Source organism: Moschus berezovskii, chromosome 6 (genome assembly GCF_049115385.1).
Source record: "Moschus berezovskii isolate FMDL1 chromosome 6, NW_MosBer_1.0, whole genome shotgun sequence".
Taxonomy (NCBI): domain Eukaryota; kingdom Metazoa; phylum Chordata; class Mammalia; order Artiodactyla; family Moschidae; genus Moschus; species Moschus berezovskii.
Window position 1 is genome coordinate 40,497,639 of NC_142465.1, and position 24,288 is coordinate 40,521,926.

At 40.3% G+C, this 24,288-nt stretch overlaps 1 protein-coding gene and 1 pseudogene across 3 annotated transcripts in view; one reads left to right on the forward strand and one right to left on the reverse strand.

Annotated features, from left to right (window-relative positions):
- TMEM117 (transmembrane protein 117) overlaps window positions 1-24,288 on the reverse strand; it is a 660,208-nt gene that overhangs the window by 205,623 nt on the left and 430,297 nt on the right. The gene's annotated exons all lie outside the window — the stretch shown is intronic.
- Window positions 18,719-19,105, forward strand: LOC129535583 (ATP synthase F(0) complex subunit g, mitochondrial pseudogene; annotated as a pseudogene).

The following is a 24,288-nucleotide window of genomic DNA, read 5'->3' on the forward strand; positions in this document are numbered from 1 at the left end:
TAAACTATTTTTTTTTTAAACAAGGAAATAAATTCAAATAGTGGTTAACTTAGTTGTGCAGGGAAGAAGATAAGGAGGCTTTAACATGAAACAATCATTGGCAGTCCTCTGGGATGTTGATATTATTTTTTTTTCTTGACTTATTAGAGGATACAGAGGTGTTTACTTTATAATTACTCATTATATAATATATTATGTTTAAGTCTTTTTCTCTGTGTGTGTTTTATTTCATAATTTTAAAGAAAAAAAGGTTTTAAGTGCTCCAGGCAAAGGGGATAAAATGTATAAAGATACAAAGGCAAGTGATAGTATCAAGTTATGTGGAAATCAAAGACATTCCTTATGGCTAGAGGGAAGAGTGTCAAGGGAGTTGCAGGTGGGAAGTGACAAGGCATGAAGCTAGAGTCAAACATAAGTTTCATAAAATTGACTTTGAAATCCTGGTATAGTCTGAAGTCAAGAAACGTCCAGCTCCATTTTTATTAACACTGCTTTGGCTACTTGGGGTCTTTTGTGTTTCCGTACAAATTGTGAAATTTTTTGTCTTAGTTCTGTGAAAAATGCCATTGGTGATTTGATAAGGATTGCATGGAATCTATAGATTGCCATGGTAGTATATTCATATTTAAAATATTAATTATTCCAATACAAAAATATAGTGTATCTTTCCACCTGTTTGTGTCATCTCCAGTTTCTTCTTATAGTTTTCAGTGTGAAGGTCTTTTGTCTCCTTAGGTAGGTTTATTCCAAGGTATTTTATTCTTTTGGATGCTATTGGGTACCCATGTAAATGGGATTGTTTCCTTGATTTCTCTGATATTTTGCTATCAGTATATCAAAATGCAACAGATTTCTATATATTGACTTTGTATTCTGCAAATTTACTGAATTCATTTATTAGTTCAAATAGTTTTTTGGTGGTGTCTTTAGGATTTTCTATGAATAGTATCATGTCATCTGCAAACAGTGACAGTTTTACTTTTCTTTATAGATTTGTATTCCTTCTATTTCTTTTTCTTCTCTGCCATTCCAAAACTATGCTGAATAAATGTGGTGAAAATGGACATCCTTGCCTTGTTCCTTATCTTACAGGGAATGTGCTTTCAGCTTTTCACTGTTGAGAATGATGTTTGTTAACTGTGGTTTGTCATATATGGCCTTTATCATGTTAAGTTCCCTTTATTTCCACTTTATGGAGAGCTTTTTATTATAAATGGGTGTTGAATTTTGTCAAAAGCTTTTTCTGCATCATTGAGATGATCATATGGTTTCTATCCTTCAGTTTGTTACTATGGTATATCACATTGATTTGTGGACACTAAAGAATTCTTACATCCTTGGGATAAATTCCTCTTGATCATGGTGGATAATCCTTTCAGTATATTATTGGATTCAGTTTGAAATCCTATTAAAATTTTTGGAAGTTATTATAAGTGCTATCTTAAGTGGAAGCCATTGAAAGGCTGTAAACAAAATAGACATTTTATTCTGGCTTATGAGTGAGGAATGGATTAAGAATGAGCAAGGATATTGGCAGGAAGGCAAATTAGGTGGCAACTTCCCTGGTGGCTCAGAGGTTAAAGCGTCTGCCTCCAGTGCAGGAGACTGGGGTTGGATCCCTGGGTCGGGAAGATCCCCTGGAGAAGGAAATGGTAACCCACTCCAGTATTCCTGCCTTGAGAATCCCATGGATGGAGAAGCCTGGTAGGCTACATTCCACAGGGTTGCAAAGAGTCAGACACTGCGTGACTTCACTTTCATTTTCATGGTATTTCAGAAGAAAAAGGGTAACAATCTGAACTAGGGAAATGGCAGAAAGCATAGCAAATACGGGGCAGATTCCACAGCTACAAAAAGGAAGAATTTTTAGGACTTGATGAATTATTGGATATAGTGGTGATGAATAGAAAATAAAAGTAAATTGATGATAGTGCCATTCTGATTCAGAAAGAAAGAGAATGAGAGAGACAGAGAGACAGAAGGTGGGCTGGAAGAGAGGAGAAAGAGCAGAATAGAACAGAAAGTTCCCTTTGACACTGGGATACTCAAAATGAGAGATTCAGTAAGCAACAGCGTTAATCACCCATTTGGTACATATTTATTGGATGTCTGCTGTTCCAGGCACCGAGAATATAAAAGTGAAACAATAGAGGCTCTGCTCTTACAAAACTTTCATAAACCTGAATCTCAGGTAAAACCCAAGTGGAGAGAGAGAAACTGGAGCCATCATTTGCTTTATACTTTGCATTTTGGGAATATGAGGATTAATAGTGAATGAAAGTAAATATTTCTAGAAAACCATACCATGTGATTCAGTAATCTGGACAAACAGCAAATTGAAAGACTAATTATAATAGGACAAGATGGCATAATTAATTTGAAACCAATTTAGCCTGATCGTTATTCAAAAGCAGGGAAATGAGTGTCAGCTCCTCTACTTACTCACTATATGATATCAAACAATTCATGGACCGGACCACTCTTGTTTACTCATGTACCAGTGTTGAAAGTGTTATTTTTTCAGTCGAGTTTGACTCTGTGCAACCCCATGGACTGCAGCCTGCCAGGCTCCTCTGTCCACGGCATTCTCCAGGCAAGAGCACTGGAGTGGGTTGCCATTTCCTACTCCAAGGTATCTTCCTGACTCAGGGATTGAACCCAGGTGTCCCGCATTGCAGGCAGATTCTTTACCACATGAGCCACCAGGAATGCCCTCGTTTATGAAACTGGGATAATACTACTACTTCACAGAGTTGATGTGTTGATTCAGTTAGGTAGCATAAAAACGCCTTGCTCGGGTCAGAAGAGTGGCTTGCTTGGGTCAGAAGAGTGGCTTGACACCGAATCTAAATCTGGAATGACAATTATAGGATGCTTTTAGATGATGTATGGAAAAGCATATCACTGGCACATGCATGCAACTGCAGAGTTAAGAGCTCACAAAATTGAACAAAGGAGGATTTTTAAAATGTAAAATTAGTCTGGTTTATGTTAATCTTCAGAAGTAAACATTTCCACTAATTTATGAAATTATTGTGTAGAATGTGGCTCCATATTAAAAGCATTGAAATAAAGAGCAACAATTCCCCAAATGCTCACACACATAATTACAACAAACTTTTTTCAATATAGTGAACATTTGTTAGGTGTTGAAACACTAATTGTAGTTCCCAAAGGAAATCTTATAAACAGTGCAGTTGCTGGAAATAGAAGCATATCTATGGTCTCTACCAGCTTTACAAGGCAGGAGGCAGAAGTGTGGGAAAAGCTCCCAGGGACTAGAAGGAGTCAAAAGATGGTGTCTAAAAAGTGAAAAATGGGGGATGGAGTAATCAGGAAGTGAGCCAGTCTAGAATCCCTGTGCAATGTGCATGAACTGTGTGATATGCCCTTCCTCTAGCACGGTACATTCATTTGAGCTCAGTAAATACATGTCCCTCTCTCACAACTATGTACTAGGAACTATGGACCTTGCCTCAATCTATGAGAAGTCAGAGTGGTGTGGCTCCACTCACTCATAAATACAGAGTTTGGGTTTTTTTCCTTTATTTGGTATTGATTTGTTTAAGGTAGAATGGTCTATATTAGCTAGGATGTCTCATTAATATCTCCAACATGATGTTCATTTGGCATCTCAACTTGATGTTTAATACTGTATGGCTCACTTCCAAAAACTCTGGAAGTAACATTTCTTTTTCTTTCTCTGATCCTCAGCTTATTTGACATAATGACTGGGAAGTTTAGCAGACACCTATCCAAAGAGAAATCTTGAATCTCCTCCCCAAATTGCTTCTCGGCCAATTTCCCATCTCTAAATGGCTTCACTATCTGCCCTGTTGCTCAAGGACACAAGTTACGAGTCATCTTTGGATCATCTCTCTCTGTGCCTCCTCATGTCTATTTTTCCTCCAAGACATATTCTGAATCTATGAACACCTCTCTGTCTCTACCACCACCTTTTTTGGTGCAAGTCAATATCATGTCTTGCCCAGGTCACTGTTTTTCATATTACCTTCCTACAATTCATTGTCTACAGAATAACTGCTGCTGCTGCTGCTGCTAAGTCGCTTCAGTTGTGTCCGACTCTGTGCGACCCCATAGACGGCAGCCCACCAGGCTCCACCGGCCCTGGGATTCTCCAGGCAAGAACACTGGAGTGGGTTGCCGTTTCCTTCTCCAATGCATGAAAGTGAAAAGTGAAGGTGAAGTCACTCAGTTGTATCTGACTCTTCGCGACCCCATGGACTGCAGCCTACCAGGTGCCTCCGTCCAGGGGATTAGAATGACTATTTTTAAATATTGACTGAAATTTCACAGTGGCATTCTGCTCTACTCTTTAGAGTAACTCTCAGACTCCAAGCCACATCTTTTCCACTACTGCCTCTTGGAGTTACCTAATTTTGAAGGACTCTCCACAACTTTTTCACTCCCTGTAAGCCTCACTGGGTTTTTTCTATTTTTAGAACAGGGCATGCTTGTTCCTAATGCAGGGCTTTTGCATGACCCATTTCCTCTGCATGGAATACTTTCTCCTGATCTTCATATGGCTGGTTCCTTCTTGTCATTAAGTTCTCTAATTAAGGATCCATGCGAATTTCCCTAACGATACAGTGTTTACCCTGTTTTGTCTTCTTTATGGCAAAAACCATTATGGGTTTTTTAGTTATTTGCTTGCTTATTCTGTTTTACCTGTGTAACTTCACCAGAATGTAAACTGCAGGTTTACCAGGTACCTTATATGATTTTTCTCATATCTGTTCAGTTTCTAAAACAGTTACTGATATACAACAGGTAATAAATAACCCCCCCGTATCTGATATGGCTGCAAATCCTTACAGTTTTCCTTCCAAAATATATCTCGAATCAAGCTATATCTTTTCATCTCAGCTGCTTCCTGAGAAACCACCACTGTCTCTCTCAAGGATGCCTGTAATGTCCTTTTAATTGGTCTCTTTCTTTCCTTTAGCAGCTAGGGCAATCTTTACAAATGTAAATGAAAACATATTGCACATCTATTTAAAAGTGTCTAGTGACTTTCCATATCCCTTGGAACAAAATCTTAACACCTAAACTGATCCAGGCTCTGACTGTCCACTAGGACTCCCATATCACTACCTTGTCCATCCCAATGTCTGTTTTTTGTCTCCCCTTAACCTGACTAGTCAATAAAACTTTCTGAATGTCAGGTTCTTCAGCTGTAAAATCAGTGTTTCTGAAAAGGCATAAGAAGCTTCACAAAGTTTCACAAATATTTACTGGACACCTGCTATATGTCAGAACCTTGCTGGGTCCTGGGAACGGAAATGTGAACAGGCTCAGTCGCTGCTTTGGAGATCAACATGTAAGTAAACAGACCACATGATGGTACAATGAAAGCTGTAACAGAGGGAAAGCTGGTGACATGAGATCAAACAGAGCCCTGGAAGGGTTTGCTGAAGAGGAGACAATCCTTGAAAGGTCCTTTACAGGTTGTAAAGTACACTAGAGACACAAAGTATGTAAGTTAGCTGCTGCTGCTGCTGCGTCACTTCAGTCGTGTCCAACTCTGTGTGACCACATAGACAGCAGCCTACCAGGCTCCGCCGGCCCTGGGATTCTCCAGGCAAGAACACTGGAGTGGGTTGCCATTTCCTTCTCCAATGCATGAAAGTGAAAAGTGAAAGTGAAGTAGCTCAGTCGTGTCCAACTCTTCACGACCACATGGACTGCAGCCTACCAGGCTCCTCCATCCATGGGATTTTCCAGGCAAGAGTACTGGAGCAGGGTGCCATTGCCTTCTCCCAATGGACATGAGTTTGGGTAAACTCCGGGAGTTGGTGATGGACAGGGAGGCCTGGCGTGCTGCAGACCATGGGTTCGCAAGGAGTTGGACACAACTGAGCGACTGAACTGAACTGAACTGACCACATGATTAACCAGAAAAAGCTGTCTTAGTAAACTCAACTTCTAGCTAACTTGCAAAGCCATTTTGTTCCAACTTGCAAATATTTCAAAAATCTAATAATTCATTTCTTTCTTTTGTAGGTATAATAGACTAACCATGATTGAATCTTTGCTTCCATGGCTGCAAATAATAAAGTGCCCCAGGGTCATGTTTCTGCAAATCAACCATGGCTGTTACTCTGTAATGCAAATACTGAACATGTGGGAGATTAGACATGATATGGAATGAGTCGGCAGCATCCAGATCTTAGAAACTGCATTTTCAAAAATCTACGACATTAGATTATTTTTGTATTATTTAACTCTTTATTATTATTTTTTAATAAAATTCATTGTTTGGGGGTTGGTATCAGTTGGGCTAATTTTTTATTATATTTATATTATGCATGTGCTAAGGCAATGGCAAGCCACTCCAGTACTGTTGGCTAGAAAATCCCATGGACAGCGGAGCCTGGTAGGCTTCAGTCCATGCGGTCGCTATGAGTCAGACATGAATGAGCAACTTCACTTTTCAATTTTCACCTTCACACATTGGAGGAGGAAATAGCAACCCACTCCAGTGTTCTTGCCTGGGGAATCCCAGGGCCAGGGAGCCTGGTGGGCTGCCGTCTATGGGGTCGCGCCGAGTCGGACACGACTGAAGTGACTTAGCAGCAGCAGCAGCAGGGCTGCCATACCAAAGTACCATGACCAGCTGTCATGAAAACCAGAAATATATTTTCTCTCAAGTCGGGAGCCCTGAAGCTCAAGATCAAGTTGTTGAATGGCTTCTTCTGAGGCCTCTCTCCTTTATCTTTTCCCTGCGTCTTCACATGATACACATAGGGTATATCTGTGACTTATAGTTTCCTCTTCTAATAGGGACATAAGTTATATTGGAATATGGTCCATCCTAATGACTTAATTTGAACTTGATAACTATTTAAATTTAAATACTATTAATTACTTGCAGTCAGATTTTGAGGTATTGGGGGTTTAGTTCAGTTCAGTTCAGTTCAGTCGCTCAGTCGTGTCCGACTCTCCGCGACCCCATGAATCACAGAACGCCAGGCCTCCCTGTCCATCACCAACTCCTGGAGTTCACTCAGACTCATGTCCACAGAGTCGGTGATGCCATCTAGCCATCTCATTCTCTGTCATCCCCTTCTCCTCCCGCCCCCAACCTTTCCCAGCACCAGAGTCTTTTCCAGTGAATCAACTCGTCACATGAGGTGGCCAAAGTATTGCAGTTTCAGCTTTAGCATCAGTCCTTCCAGTGAACACCCAGGATTGATCTCCTCTAGAATGGACTGGTTGGATCTCCTTGCAGTCCAAGGGACTCTTAAGAGTCTTCTTCAACACCACAGTTCAAAAGCATCAATTCTTCGGCGATCAGCTTTCTTCACAGTCCAACTCTCACATCCATACATGACCACGGGAAAAACCATAGCCTTGACTAGACGGACCTTTGTTGGCAAAGTAATGTCTCTGCTTTTTAATATACTATCAAGGTTGGTCATAACTTTCCTTCCAAGGAGTAAGCGTCTTTTAATTTCATGGCTGCAATCAGCATCTGCAGTGATTTTGGAGATCCAAAAAATAAAGTCTGACACTGTTTCCACTGTTTTTCCATCTATTTCCCATGAAGTGATGGACCAGATGCCATGATCTTTGTTTTCTGAATGTTGAGCTTCAAGCCAACCTTTTCACTCTCCTCTTTCACTTTCATCAGGAGGCTTTTGAGTTCCTCTTCACTTTCTGCCATAGGGGTAGTGTCATCTGCATATCTGAGGTTATTGATATTTCTCCTGGCAATCCTGATTCCAGCTTGTGCTTCTTCCAGCCCAGCGTTCCTCATGATGTACTCTGCATATAAGTTAAATAAGCAGGGTGACAATATACAGCCTTTATGTACTCCTTTTCCTATTTGGAACCAGTCTGTTGTTCCATGTACAGTTCTGACTGTTGCTTCCTGACCTGCATACAGGTTTCTCAAGAGGCAGGTCAGGTGGTCTGGGATTCCCATCTCTTTCAGAATTTTCCACAGTTTATTGTGATCCACACAGTCAAAGGCTTTGGCATAGTCAATGAAGCAGAAATAGATGTTTTTCTGGAACTCTCTTGCTTTCTCCATGATCCAGCGGATGTTGGCAATTTGATCTCTGGTGCCTCTGCCTTTTCTAAAACCTGCTTGAACATCTGGGAGTTCACAGTTCACATATTGCTGAAGCCTGGCTTGGAGAATTTTGAGCATGACTTTACTAAAGTGTCAGTATCATACTATTAGTATGATACTAAAGTATTAATCAGACATGACTGAGCTCTGAACTAAACTGATGATACTAAACCCAGGGGGTCTGTTGGTTGCATTTATAACTTGTTTAGAAAGAAATAATTCATTCTATTTATGCTATTTAAGGGTATTTCCAGTGACCTTTGTCTCTGCCCTCCATCCTGTTCTTATCCAGAAACAGAGCCCATGTCTTACCCAGTGCCCACTGACATGGGGGAGACGGCCATAGTATCTTAACAAACTATAGTAAGAGTTAAGGGCAAGTTTTGAGCCAACACTGGCAGTGATTCCACGTGACTCTGGGAAAATGTGGAGGCTCCCTCAAAGCACAAAAGGACTTCTTGAAGGGGGCTACATCATATTCTTTTATTTCCTTCATTAAACATGTAGAGCACTGTATAGACATAGAATCTACATGTGTTATGATTGTTGCTGTTCAGTCACTTAGTTGTGTCCGACTCTTTGCGACCACCATGGACTGCAGGACACCAGGCTTCCCTGTCCTTCACTATCTCCCAGAGTTTACTCAGACTCATATCCATTGAGGAAATGATGCCATCCAGCCATCTCATCTTCTGTCATCTCCTTCTCCTCCTGCCCTCAATCTTTCCCAGCATCAGGGTCTTTTCCAATGCATCAGTTCTTTTTATTAAGTGCCAAAGTATTCAGCTTCAGCTTCCACATCAGTCCTTCCAATGAATATTCAGGGTTGATTTCCTTGAGCATTGACTGGTTTGATTTCCTTGCCATCCAGGGAACTCTCAAAGCACCATGATAAGGTATAACAAACATGAGTATGTGTTTTTAAAACTGTTTTATGACATTAGTTAGAAGCCTGAGTTTCTACCTGTGTATAACAAGGATAATAACATCCAGCTCATTGGGTTTCACAAAACTTAAGTGTGATAATATATTTAAAAGAGCAACTGCAGTACAGTCTCAGAGATATTAGTATTCTTTCTCCTTCTCCCAATCCCGTCCAGTAAATTAAATCCACTGTGGACACAATTTTGTTAAAGACTATTGCTGTAGTGTAGATAAATAATCAGGGATCACTTAACTGGAGTCTTCTACAGCAAGGACAGATTTACTATAAGCAATGATGCTAAGTGAGCAATTCATTAACCTCAGAGACCTTCAGTTGGCACCACAATATTTTGCATAAAAAATTACACCATGGTAAAATCACTGGTGAAGATATTTATATACTAAAATTGCTTTAATAGTTACAAATAATAAACTGTCTTCATGTAACATTTGTGTGAAATTAGAACCCAGTTGAAGATGATAGGATTTATAAACACACACACAGAGACACACACACACATACCTTATACAAAAGAAAATATAAACTCATTTATTCACGAGGATTAAAAAAAACACACACTAAATTGCTGTTGATAGTTTCAACCTTGGCAACGTTCTGTTCTTTTAATTCCAGTAACTCTATTGCTGCACTATTTTTGCAGTGCAACTAGGGTAATTCAAATGTATGCCAAGTACATTTGAATGTGGTTTCATGGCAGTTTTTTGGCCTGTCATTTCCTTTCTCTGATACTCAAATTTCATTTCGTTAAGTACTAAGTTGCTTCACAATACAAGAGAATCTCAGCCAGCATTTTAGAAGTGTGAGGGGAAATCTAAAAGTGGTGTGCTCTTTCTCATTTGAGTAAACTATTTTTCTTTCAACATATAGTTTTTGTTCCCTTCCCTGCCGCATAGCACATTTAGCACTCCACATCAAGACACATGAAAATGCTGCGCTGAGAGAGTGCAGCATGCAGTAATTCTACTTTATCAGAGCTGCAGATGTGAATAAAATATGCATATCCTGGGGCACTGAGCTCAGCATTCCCATCCCTTATGGATGGAGGGAAGAGTGGAAGCCTGGTGGTATGGGTGGCTACTCTGCCCTAAGCTTCTGGAAGACAATGTTGGGAAGACATGACCTGGGAGAGCTGAGGAAGACTGAAATGCAGTGAGCCTGTGGAGAACAAAGCTATGGTGATGTTTTTTTAATTTTCCACTTTTCCTACAATGACAGCTGCACTCATTGATTTATCATAGGGAATCACATAGCCTCTGGCATGGTTTGGTTACTAAAAGAATATTCAGAAGAAAGGCCAGCTTCACAAAGGGACTGGGGGATCACACTTACACAGTAGGGTTTCAGAGGCAAAAATGAAGCTCCCAGTGACTTCCAAATCCTACTTCACATGCCTTCTAATACTTGAAATTTTGCCAAAGGAAATTGCCTTTTAGCTTAAGACTTTAAGAGAGGGAGGTGGGAGAGGGCTTCAAGATGGGGAACACATGTACACCCGGGGCGGATTCATGTCAACGTATGGCAAAACCAATACAATATTGTAAAGTAATTAGCTCCAATTAAAATAAATAAATTTTAAAAAAAGGAAAAAAAAAACAGATATTTCTAAAAATAATTACTGATTCTTGGTTGCCCCTTGTTCTGGACATGGCACAGAAGAAGCAGGGTAGAGAAAGGTGATCAAAAAGTATGTAGATTTGAGGTAGATGGAAAAAGAGTCCAATTTAAAGTATTGTACTTTGTGGGTTCTTAGGTACACTGACTGCCTGCAATGCGGGAGACCTGGGTTCAATTCCTGGGTTTGGAAGATCCCCTGGGAGGAGGGCGTGGCAACCCTCTCCAGTATTCTTGCCTGGAGAATCCCCATGGACAGAGGAGCCTGCTGGGCTACAGTCCATGGTGTGACAAAGAGTCAGACACAACTGAGCGACTAAGCACAGCACAGCACAGGCAGGCTGATAATGACTGAAATCCATAAAGTCCAAGATTGACTTTATCTAGTTGAGTAGAATAAAGATGATATTGCATGAACCAATAATAAAACTTTCAAAGACCAAGGATTATGATTAATTCAATATATGTTCATACCTTTCTGCATGTGAGTATACATGTGTGTGGGTTTATGTGCATCTGTGTGTGCACAGAATGTGTGTGCAGCTAAGTGTGTGTGCATGTGACTGCACATGCAGGGGTGTTGTGCTTGTGTGTGGAATGTATAAGGGAGTTTGCAAAGGCAGGTAATAGATTTCAGAATGAAGTTGCAGGTGTTTTCCTTGCACAAGAAGGGAAGCAAAAGGGGTAGGTCATGGGAAGAGGAATATTTATCAAAAAAAGATAAAGGAACAAAGGAGATCAATCCTGGGTGTTCATTGGAAGGACTGATGCTAAAGTTGAAACTCCAATACTTTGGCCACCTTATGCGACGAGCTGACTCACTGGAAAAGAGTCTGATGCTGGGAAGGATTGGGGGCAGGAGGAGAAGGGGACGACAGAGAATGAGATGGCTGGATGGCATCACCAACTTGATGGACATGAGTTTGAGTGAACTCCAGGAATTGGTGATGGACAGGGAGGCCTGGCGTGCTGTGATTCATGGGGTTGCAGAGTCGGACAAGACTGAGCGACTGAACTGAACTGAACTGAAGCTTTGTAAACAGAACAAAGTTAGTAAGATGCAGGGGCGATGTGCTGACAGCCAGGGTGATGGATCACATCCCAGGAAGTCCTCATCTTCTGAAAAGGCCCAACCAACTGGCAGGGTGAGGGAGACAATTATACTTTTCAGAAGCTTCTCAGTATTTCTTTCTGAGCTAGTTAATTAAGGTGAAACGCGTGTGAATGGTAGCAGGCACAGCCCTAAAACTTGTAGGAAACTCATGGTTTATGAGGAAAGGAGCACTTTGGATACCTAATGCTGACTCATGGTGATGTATGGCAAAAACCATCACAATATTGTAAAGTGATTATCTTCTAATTAAAAAATTTTAAGAGTGGCATATTCTTAGCAGCAAAGTAAGTGCCAAGTTGGAGAAAAATAGAATATTTTAATAGCCTTTGTTTGGAACCATGTAAAAAACATAGGTAAATATTCATTTTGGTGGTAAGAAAGACACACTGAAATATGTGTTTTTAAAACAATGCGTAAAAACGGAAGCACCAAGTTCCAAATGATGGTCAAGTTAGACCCCACCCCACCCCCGCATGAGGAGAGAAGGTCTGGGGTGGAGACTGAGGGTTCTTTAACACAGCTGAAGGTCCCAAGTCATCTACAGGAATGCTGGCATTATAATGCTGGAATAAGAAGAACTTAGTATAAAGAAATTCCTAGGGAATGGCCCAGGGACTGGGGACTAAATGAAAGTTCAAGGAGAATTTTCAAATTCTCAGTTCATGACTTTTCCCCAAAGTTCATAGTATCAGCACCTTCTTGGATCCACAACCACCACACGTGATTTACAAAATAAAGTATTCTGAAAAGATTTAAATTCCTAGGAAGTGTAGCATAGGGCATTATAGTACTGCTTGCATGCAAGGCCAGGGCAGAGATGCAGTGATTATATTCTGAAACTATGGAGGCTTTCCTGGAGTCTCAGACAGTAAAGAATCTGCCTGCCATGTGGGAGATCAGGGTTTGATCCCTGGGTCAGGGAAGATCCCCTGGGGAAGGGAATGGCAACCCACTCCAGTATTCTTGCCTGGAGAATTCCATGGACAGAGGAGCCTAGAGGGCTACAGTCCATGGGATTGCAGAGTCAGGCAAGACTGAGCGACTAACACTGACTGACTGATTGAGCCAATATACTTTAATCCTTGGCATCCTTGGCAATTTCTAGTTTCTATTATCTCAAGGCTCCTCTACAAAGAGCCCTGGCTGTCCTGAACAGAGGAGTAGAGATAATACAGGATGGATACAACATGAATGGAAATAGGAGAAATTGGGTATTCCAGCCATGAGTATTAGAAGTAAAAGAAAGACAGAAGACAGATGAAGAGACCAGACAGAAAGCATCCTATCCTCCTATACAACCAGGGTACACTTTAGGGAGGAACTAGTGATGTGTAGAAATGACCACATAAAAAAGAAAGTACTCAAGCTCATCAGGGTTTCCCTGGCTGTAGTCCAAGGAAAGTGGCAGGTCTTTCTTACAAAAGAATGCTATTACAGCTTTAGGACACTGTAGAGGGTAGGACTATGTATAAGAGATTAAACCTGCTCCAAATACCTCCTGGAGAGGACAGCACAGGCCTGCAATCAAGACAAAGGGGCTGTTGAGACTTGAGTGGGAAAAAGCACATGGAATCCCTAAGTAGAAAAAAAGACTTAAAAGGTCAGACAGAATTAATCGTATGTCTGTCATCTCTGTCCACAGATAAAGCTAAATCAGCAACTCTACTGTGGAGATCAGCAAAGATACAGAGCCTTTCCTCTCCTCTATCATCAAGTAAGGCAAGAAAGCCTAGAGGGGAAGGAGATCTGAAAAAATTGAGCATTAACCCCAAACAGACAGACTTTAAGTAAGAGTGAGTCCTCTAAAAGTGACCATCTAGATCCAAAGCCTCAGAAGTATCATTAACTAGTAATTTAAATTTTGTTTTGATGATCTCCCAAACCTACAAATCCTAGTAACTGGAAGCAGGCTTATAAGGAAGGCATGATAAAGATCACAATCTATTCTAACTTCTGTACTTGCCTATAACATACATATGTTTGAGATATCTCTACATTGAGATGGGAATTAGATCAGTAAATAAAACAGAAAGTTCATAATTAGAATCTTACTGTAAGGCTAGAACACTGGCCATATGAAGCCTGTGGCTGCTACAGCCAGGAGGTCATCTAGAATAGGCATCTTCTCCCGTAAACAACTGAGTTTACTTAACAATTTGGCAGAAGGTCCCTCAAAATATTAGAAAAGGGGATAAATGGCCTTTTCTTCTCTCTGATCTTATGATGATACAGTATTTAAAAACTAAGCCCAAGTAAATATAAAATGTTTTTAACAGGACAGCATTTTAGAGATGTATGGGGTCAATCTATACGCTATCAACATGGCTCATCACTAATGATGTTAAGCTTGAACACAGAGCTGGGGTTATGTTTGCCAGAGTTTTCTACTGGCAGGTGACTTTTTTCACCCTTTCCTTAGAAGCAAGACAAAAACTTGTCTTCGGCTCACAATAAGTGAGCAGTTGAGCTTCACTATCTTGAAGGAAGGAGTTTCTCCATAAATTATTTAGAATTCTTCTACATGGGAGACTTACATCTTTTTCTTCATTTATTTACTCAATCACTTGCTTGCTTGCTTAGTTTTTCAGTCGTGTCTGACTCTTTGTGACCCTAAGAACTGTAGCCTGCCAGACTCCTCTCTCCATGGGATTTTTCAGGCAGGAATACTGGAGTGGGTTGCCATGCTCTCCTCCAGGGAATCTTCCCAACTCAGGGATTGAACTCATGATTCCAGTTTCTCCTGGATTGCAGGCAGATTCTTCACCCACTGAGTCATTGGGGAAGCCCATTCAATCATTTATGTCTATTTAATATTGGTATGAACTCATGAATACTTATTTGATACTTTGAATCACAACCCAGTACTATTTCATTTATTTTGCTGATCAAATTATTCTAACTTTGGTTATTAGAAGCTCTTTCAAATTGACTCATGAGTCCCTTTGACATGCCTCTATTTTGTTTTTGAACAGTTCCTTAACTTCTGATTCCCAGGGGTTCCCGGGTGGCTCAGATGGTAAAAGTGTCTGCCAGCAATGCGGGAGACCTGGGTTCAATCCCTGGGTCGGGAATATCCCCTGGAGAAGGAAATGGCAACTCACTCCAGTATTCTTGCCTGGAAAATTCCATGGATGGAGGAGCCTAGTAGGCTACAATCCATGGGATTGCAAAGAGTTGAACACTACTGAGCGACTTCACTTTCACTTTAAATTTTGGTATACTTCAAGATACTCTAGGATCACTTTACATATTATCTGACCCAGATCTAGGGTCGACCATTTCTCTCAAGTACGCTGATTTCTTTCTTTGAAGTACAACATTAGAAACCAAGATTTGGTCCCTAGGTGTGCTTTTTGCTACCAGAGTGTCATTCTGCTTAAGCCCTCTCAGTGTACAGAACAGGAAATAAATGTATATATTCCAACCCACATATACAAATGTACCTAAAATTATTTCTTTAAATATACATCTGTCTTTATATTAAGCTAAACATGAATTTATATGATATTTCTGACTCTAATCTAGTACCACATTGCTCACTGTAACCTCACCTACCCACCTTGCTTATTTCTAACTTTCCAATTCCACAGTTAGAAATCTGCTGAAAACCATGCACCATTCATTTATTCATTGATCAACCCCAGTATGCATGTGAAGCAGGCTCAGAATCACTAACCCGTATCCCCATGAGATATAATTTTACCAAATAAATAGTTATTTATTTCTAGCTCCTTTTTTCTTGGTTTTTCAGTTCCCAATCAAAACAGTTTCCCACATTTACTTAGATCAGCATCTTTTTTATTCATCTCCACCTTTCATGTCATTAAATATCCTGCCAAAGCACAGCTTTTAATGGCTGGATAGTTTTCCACAAAATAAGCATGCTAAAATGAACATTTCTTTACAATATTACTTGGAGTTGCTTTAATCAATATTCTGAACTCTTCATGTCTGTCCAAACACATAGATAAGCTTAGATAAGAAAATCATCTACATAGAAGGATAGAGTTTTAGAATCTCAAGAACTTTCATTTGCAAGAAGAAAGAAAAGGTTACAACAACTTATTTGTGAAAATGTGACTAATAATTATTAACTGCGCTAAATGTCTTCAAATCTTGGATTAACTGAGGCTGCTCAGTGTGATTTTGTGCAAGTTCTGATATCAGCCAGCCTGCACTCGAACCCTAGCTGCCCAACCTCTGTAAGACAGAGATTTTCTTTAAAGTGCAGATGATGACGATTATTACCTTTCAGAGTGGTGGTGTGGATTAAATGAAATGATGACAGTGAATGCCCAATGCTGGCCACATAGGAAACATGCAATAAATAATACTAATTCTGGGATAGATTTCTAAGGATATTTCAACAGTGAGGTAATAACGGAAAAGTTAATATGGTTGAAAGTTATATAAAAAGGACTTGAAAAAGTGAAATCGCTCAGTTGTGTCTGACTCTCTGCGACCCTATGGCTGGAGCTAATTTTCCTATGGATGTTTGGGCTCCTGTATGGTTCATATATGGGCTTCCCTAGTGGCTAAGTGGTAAAGAATCTGCCTGCAATACAGGAGACCTAGGTACAATCCTTGGGTCAGGAAGATCTCCTGGAGGAGTAAATGGCAACCCCACTCCAGTATTCTTGCCTGGGAAATCCCAAGGATAAGAGAGCCTGGCAGGCTACAGTCCATGAAGTCACAAGAGCTGGACATGGCTTAGTGACAAAATCACCACTGTCATGGTTCATATATAATACTCTGGGTAGGGTAAAAGCTACTTAGAGGTCAAGACCACTCCTGGATTAATCAGCACACTATGGCAATAACTCAGACTCATAACTGAAAAGTAATTACAACCCTGTGCCAGACTCATTCAGAAGACTCCAGTGAGAAATATGGTGGCCTGAACTACAAAGAATCAGGCAGAATAGCAAATGGAAAAGGTAAAAGGTCCTTGAATTGTACACATGTCTGACAATTGCACACACTAGCAAAGTAATGCTCAAAATTCGCCAAGCCAGGCTTCAACAGTACGTGAACTGTGAAATTCCAGATGTTCAAGCTGGATTTAGAAAAGGCAGAGGAAGCAGAGACCAAATTGCCAGCATCTGTTGGATCATTGAAAAAGCAAGAGAGTTTCAGATAAACATCTACTTCTGCTTTATTGACTATGCCAAAGACTTTGGGTGGATCACAGCAAACTGTGAAAAATTCTTCAAGAGATGGGAATACCAGACCACCTGACCTGCCTCTTGAGAAATCTGTATGCAGATCAAGAAGCAACAGTTAGAACTGGACATGGAACAACAGACTGGTTCCAAATAGGGAAAGGAGTACATCAAGGCTGTATATTGTCACTCTGCTTATTTAACTTATATGCAGAGTACATCATCAAAAATGCTGGACTGGATGAAGCACAAGCTGGAATCAAGATTGCCAGCAGAAATATCAATAACCTCAGATATGCAAATGACACCATACTTATAGCAGAAAGTAAAGAAGAACTATAGAGCCTCTTGAGGAAAGTGAAAGAGGAGAGTGAAAAAGTTGGCTTAAAACTCAACATACAGAAAATTAAGATCATGGCATCTGGTCCCATCAATTCATGGCAAATAGATGGAAACAGTGAGAGACTTTACTTGGGGGGTGGCTTCAAAATCACTGCAGATAGTGACCGCAGCCATGAAAGTAAAAGACACTTGTTCCTTGGAAGAAAAGTTATGACCAACCTAGCTGCTGCTGCTGCTGTCACTTCAGTCGTATCCCACTCTGTGCAACCCCATAGACAGCAGCCCACCAGGCTCCCCCGTCCCTGGGATTCTCCAGGCAAGAACACTGGAGTGGGTTTCCATTTCCTTCTCCAATGTGTGAAAGTGAAAAGTGAAAGTGAAGTCACTCAGTCGTGTCCAACTCTTAGTGACCCCATGGACTGCAGCCTACCAGACTCCTCCATCCATGGGATTTCCCAGGCAAGAGTACTGGAGTGGGGTGCCATTGCCTTCTCCTAGACCAACCTTAGTTCAGTTCAGTCGCTCAGTCGTGTCCAACTCTCCGCGACCCCATGAATCACAGCACACCAGGCCTCCCTGTCCATCACCAAATCCCGGAGTTCACTCAAACTCATGTCCACAGAGTCGGTGATGCCATCCAGCCATCTCATTCTCCGTCGTCCCCTTCTCCTCCCGCCCCCAACCTTTCCCAGCATCAGAGTCTTTTCCAGTGAGTCAACTCGTCGCATGAGGTGGCCAAAGTATTGCAGTTTCAGCTTTAGCATCCTAGACAGCATATTAAAAAGCAGAGGCATTATTTTGTCAACAAAGGTCCGTCTAGTCAAAGCTATGGTTTTTCCAGTAGTCATGTATGGATATTATGGACTATGAAGAAAGCTGAGCACTGAAGAATTGATGCTTTTGAACTGTGGTGTTGGAGAAGACTCTTGAGAGTCCCTTGGACAGCAACGAGATCCAACCAGTCCATCCTAAAGGAAATCAGTCCTGAATATTCACTGGAAGGACTGACGCTGAAGCTGAAACTCCAATACTTTGGCCACCTGATGCTAAGAACTGACTCATTGGAAAAGGCCCTGATGCTGGGAAAGATTGAAGGAGGGAGAAGAAGGGGATGACAGAGGATGAGATGGTTGGATGACATCACCTACTCAGTGGACATGAGTTTGAGTAAACTCCGGGAGTTGATGATGGACAGGGAGGACTGGCGTGCTGCAGTCCATGGGGTCGCAAAGAGTCAGATATGACTGAGAGACTGAACTGAACTGAACAGAGGAGTTGGTAGAGGATCACAGACCTGCATGTAGGATACCAGACTGTGTTTATGACATTTTTACATTCTTAAAATACTTTTTGTTTTAATATTTCGTACTGGTCTTCTGGAACATTTTGGACTCATTAACCATGACAAAGAGAAACAAAAAATGTGTTTCTTGCTTCCAGGCGGGTAACATTCAGCCGTCCAGTCGGGGTGACGGGCTCTCTGTCCTAGGACCATGGCCCAGTTTGTCCGTAACCTCGCGGAGAAGGCCCCGGCGCTGGTCAACGCTGCTGTGGCCTACTCGAAGCCTCGATTGGCCACGTTTTGGTACTATGCCAAGGTTGAGCTGGTTCCCCCAACCCCTGCTGAGATCCCTACAGCAATTCAGAGCTTGAAAAAAATTATCAACAGTGCTAAAACCGGTAGCTTCAAACAGCTCACTGTTAAGGAAGCCCTACTGAATGGTTTGGTGGCCACTGAGGTGTGGATGTGGTTTTACATTGGCGAGATCATAGGCAAGCGTGGCATCATTGGCTATGAGGTTTGAAGACCAATTTTTAACATGTGATTATATTTACTTCTTGGACCATGTGTGAGCAGACTGCTATTTGAATAAAATTAGACAATGTGTCAGAATCAGTGTTTTCTCTGTCAAACACTACATGGAAGGTCACAATTTCTCTTGATATTTAGTCAGGTTGTCTTTTACTTTAACATATTATTACAGCTCTAAATGCATGCCTTTGCTTAGCCTGCAATTGGAAAAGATATATATGAGTATACCAATCTGGTACCTGTATAAATGTGGTTAACTTTATTTTGAAGGCTTGAAATAAGTGATATTTAAGCTTTATTTCTAGAAAAGCTGGGGGGAAGGCTTTGAGAAAATGAGAACTTGCTCCAGTAGGAGAAATAATAATACCATGTGCCAAGCATGATACAGTAAAATCACGTAGCATTAAGAATACAATTTGGACTGTGTTTCTTTGCAAAAGTCAGAGAAAGATCCCTTTGACAACACCTTTTTGTCAGCTTGAATATAGCCTCCCAAAAGAACAGCATGATGATAATCTGTGTATCTTTGTAACATCTTTAACATTAGGACAGAGTGAATGAGAGCAATAACGTATTTTTCATCAGATTTTGATATTTGTTATATTATTAATCTGTCCAGATTTTAAGGACCTATCTTCGCAAAAATAAAATATCCTATAGATATTTAACAGGGTTATCATTTAGTATTGTCCTTGGGTCTAAATAGTATATTATGTCCTGAAATAAATATAAGTGATTGATAAAAAAAAAATGTGTTTCTTATCATGCTTGGCCAAGGTTGTGGTGATAGTCGCAGGAATATAAATGAGAGAACCCCAAGGGAAGAGCAATACCTCAAGGGATGAAATTGGGGTTACTCGTACAGATTAGCCCACACACACACCAGGATGTCCTCACTCCAGGGCAATTCTCTACTAAAAAATCATAAGAAAGCTCTAGTTCTGTTTATCAAAGAAGATTGTACTCATTTATTCTGGCATCATATACTGAACAAATGTTTATTAAACAGTCTGTAGGCCTTTGGAAGACTGAGCAAAACAAAACATGATCCCTTCCTTGAACTCACATTTGGAGGAACATGGTAAGAAAACCACAAAAAATGCCAACTTTCTTAACATAATTGGGAATAAAAGCCTAAATTATAAATCCCTGTTTCTCATTAGAGATTAGAGGCCTCTAATTATCTTCACCTCAACCCCTGGGGACTCAGCATCAGGCCAACACTGTTGCTCGTCTGGTTCTGAGTTTGGAGCCTAGTATGGTCAATAGGCCTCTGGAAGTTCCCAAGAGGCAATCTTGCCCTTTCAGGTAAGTCCATGTGTGTAACTCACCTGCTCAGTCACTATGTGTAGCTCAGCCCAGTGCCTCTAAGAACTATGGACAGTTCCTGCTCTGAAACCCCAGCCCTATGCCAAGATTATTCATATATAAAAAATATTCATTTTTGCCAGATACCCATTTGGACATGAGAATGCTAACTACTCCAACTTTCTCATGAGTACTCTTTTTTTCTTCTTGCTGAATCTTCCATGAGCTAGCTGAAGGTTCTAGTTCTCTGTGCTTCTTCTTGACTTCTGCTTTCTTCAAGGGCCTAATTAGATTCAATTTCCTCTGGGACTATTTCCATGACAACCTTAATCCTCTTTTGTAATGTTCTATTTCCAAATAGAACTCATGGTCAGCATGAGATAATTTCTGTTGATGAGCCATCTCATGTGACCTGCAATCACTGTATTTGCATTTTGATTTGTCCAAATCAACTGCATGGATCTGGGGAGCTGAAATCCAATACAAGTTTTCTCTCTCTTCTACAATTTGAGCCCAACATGGAATTTATTTTAGCAGCTTATTGAATGTTTGCTTAAAGTATTGCTGATTCTGAACTACATAAAACAAATATATGGACAGGTTTAAAGAAGATTGGCAGATAGCAGCATTTACTTCTCAAAAGTTCACTGAAGCAAACTGAAAATGTGTTATACTAAGAATACATTCAATTTCTAAATGTACATATTATAAGAAAATATTCATAATGTGATGTGCTATCTAAAGCTCATCAAATCTTGAAAAAGTTCTAATAAATCTTCAAAGATTAATGAAAACATTTTCTTTCAGCACCCATAAAAGAACATGCATCTAAAGAATTCTAAAGATGTTTGACAAATAAAGATATTGCATATTTCTGTAATGAGTACTAAACCAGATGAAAACAAAACAATCTTTTAATTTTTTTTTTATCTCCGACTCTCTCTCTTCAAATAAAGGACATTATTGAGACTATTGGTGAATTTGGAATAAGGTCTATAAATAAAATATTGTATCAATGTTAATTTTCAGATTTTGACACCTGAACTGTGAGAAAATATCCTTGTTTTAGGAAATAAAATATTACTCTTTTTTAAAAGAAAACAGTTTTAGGAAATACAATAGAGTACCTGTCCTTTCCTGAAAGAAGGACATTCTCTAACATGACTATTGTCTAATTGTCCAAATCAGGAAATTAATATCAGTACATTACCCTTACCGAATAATATAGCAAGTGAGAAAGAATGATAAAGCAAATGATTTTAAAATTTGTCAGCTGAGGAACATGGATGAAAGTTATGCAGGAATTTCTTTTATTCTTCTCACAATTTTGTAAGCTATAAATATTTCAAAATAAAAACATAAGATTTGTAATTCAAGTCAGCAAAATATTTAAAGTATTATTTATGTTGGACACACTGTCTTAGTGGGTTTGCTATCACAAAATACCATAGACTGGCTTATAAACAACAGAAATGTATTTCTCACAGTTCTGGAGTCTGGAGAATCCAAGATCAAGACGCCCACAGATTCAGAGTCTGGGAAGAGCCTGCTTCCTGGCTCAATGCCAGTCAGCTTCTTGCTGACTTCTTGCCCTTACTTAGTGGAAGAGGTGAGGGAGCAACCTGGGGCCTCTTTATTAAGAGCACTAACGCCATTCATGAGGCCTCCACTCTCATGACCTAATCCCGTCAAAGATCTCACCTCCAAATGCCATCACACTGGTGATTATGTTTCAACATATGAATTATGGAGAGACACAGGCATTCAGTTTATAGTACATGCTTATATAACATCTGTCTCCGACCTCTAAAGTCTCTCAACATTCTTATTTTACTTCTTGAAGTATATTTTGTTCCAAATTTTGATGTGTCATTCAGGCATCCCAAATCTTTCCTCCCCAACCACACATCCTCTGAAAATGAAAGCCCCTCATTCCATTTATAAAACTCATAAGTCTGTAAATACTAAAATACAAGGCCATGTACAAAGTGAGGGACCATGCAACACATATGTATTAATTTTAAAAATGAAGAGAAAGTGCTTTTCTGGAGTTTCATTTTTATTTCTAAATAACAATGAAAAGGATAGTCAAATATACGGTTTTTCCAGTAGTCATGTACGTATATGAGAGCTGGACTATAAAGAAGGCTGAGCCCTGAAGATGCTTTGATGCTTTCAGATTGTGGTGTTGGATAAGACTCTTAAGAGTCCCCTGGACAGCAAGGAGATCAAACTAGTTAATCCTAAAGGGGATCAACCCTGAATATTTACTGGATGCTGAAAATCACTTTGACCACCTGATATGAAGAACTGACTCATTGGAAAAGATCCTGATTCTGGGAAAGATTGAGGGTGGGAGAGGAAGGGGGCAACAGAAGATGGAATGGTTAGATGACATCACTGACTCAATGGACATGAGTTTGAGCACACTCTGAAAGATAATGAAGGGCAGGGAAGCCTGGCATGTTGCAGTACATGGAATCACAAAGAGATGGGCACAACTTAGCAGCTGAACAACAGCAACAATACTGGCATAAAGATTTTTTTTAATGACATTTTATATTTAAGAAAATAACATAATGTCTAATACCCATATGCAAAAGTTCCCCTTCCTTATTTGAATCAAAGAACATTTAAAAAGTCAAGATATTACTTCTCAACTATGTCCTTCCACAATTGACCACCTTAAAATAAAAGATGGCCCACCAAAGTCACAAGTGCTTGGTTAACCTCCAAAACAGTTAACCACACAAACAGTGGTTTGTGTAGTAGAAATCTGACAAAAGCTGAAATTCAGGAGAACTTTTGACAAGAAACCACCATGGAATAGAAGAAGAGTAGAGATGACAGTGTAATTGGCAAATGGCAAGGTAGAGAGTGCATGCGTGCTAAGTCACTTCAGTCATATCTGACTCTTTTTGACCCTATGGACTATACCCACCAGACTCCTCTATCCATGGGATTTCCCAGGCAAGAATACTGGAGTGGGCTGCCATTTCCTCCTCCAGGGGTTCTTCCTAACCCAGGAATGGGAACCAAATCTCCTGCATTGCAGGCAGATTCTTTACCACTGAGACACCAGGGAAGCCCAAGGTGGAGAGTAAATGTGGGCAATCCTTTCAAGAAATGTGAGCTGAAGAGGGAGAGAACTGGAAAAGGTTACAATACCTGGTATTTGTTTTCTTCTTACAACTTATCATTATTTATAATTTTATTTGCTTACTTATTCCTACCCAATCAATAATCTAGTTGGTACGAAAGACAGAAAATCATGTGAGGCATGTATGTGAGAGCTATGTATGTTTCCTGTTCACTGTTGCATTCCCAGTAGAACGCCTAATACAGTCAACAGTGTGTTATTCACTCAGTCGCGTCCAACTGTTTGTGACTCCATGAACTGTAGACCACCAGGCTCCTCTGTCCACGGAATTCTCCAGGCAAGAATACTGGAGTAGGTTGCTGTTCCCTTCTCCAGGGTATCTTCCCAACCCAATTTTGGTCTTTTGCGTTGCAGGCAGATTCTTTACCATATGATGAATAAATGAGTGAGACAAGCTTGAATGTTTCGTTGATCACTCTATAGCAAATCTTTGTTCAGCTTACACATGGAGACACTGGTTCTTATTTGGTTTCTGAAATGTGGGTCACTCATATGCCCAGCCATTATAATCAGATTTTATTTAACCTTTAGGCTAAATAAAGGGCTTCCCTGATAGTTCAGTTGGTAATGAATCTGCCTGCAATGCAGGAGACCCTGGTTCTATTCCTGGGTCGGGAATATCTGCTGGAGAAGGGATAGGCTACACACTCCACCACTCCAGTATTCTTGGGCTTCCCTTACGGTTCAGCTGTTAAAGAATCTGCCTGCAATGCAGAAGACCTGGGTTTGATCCC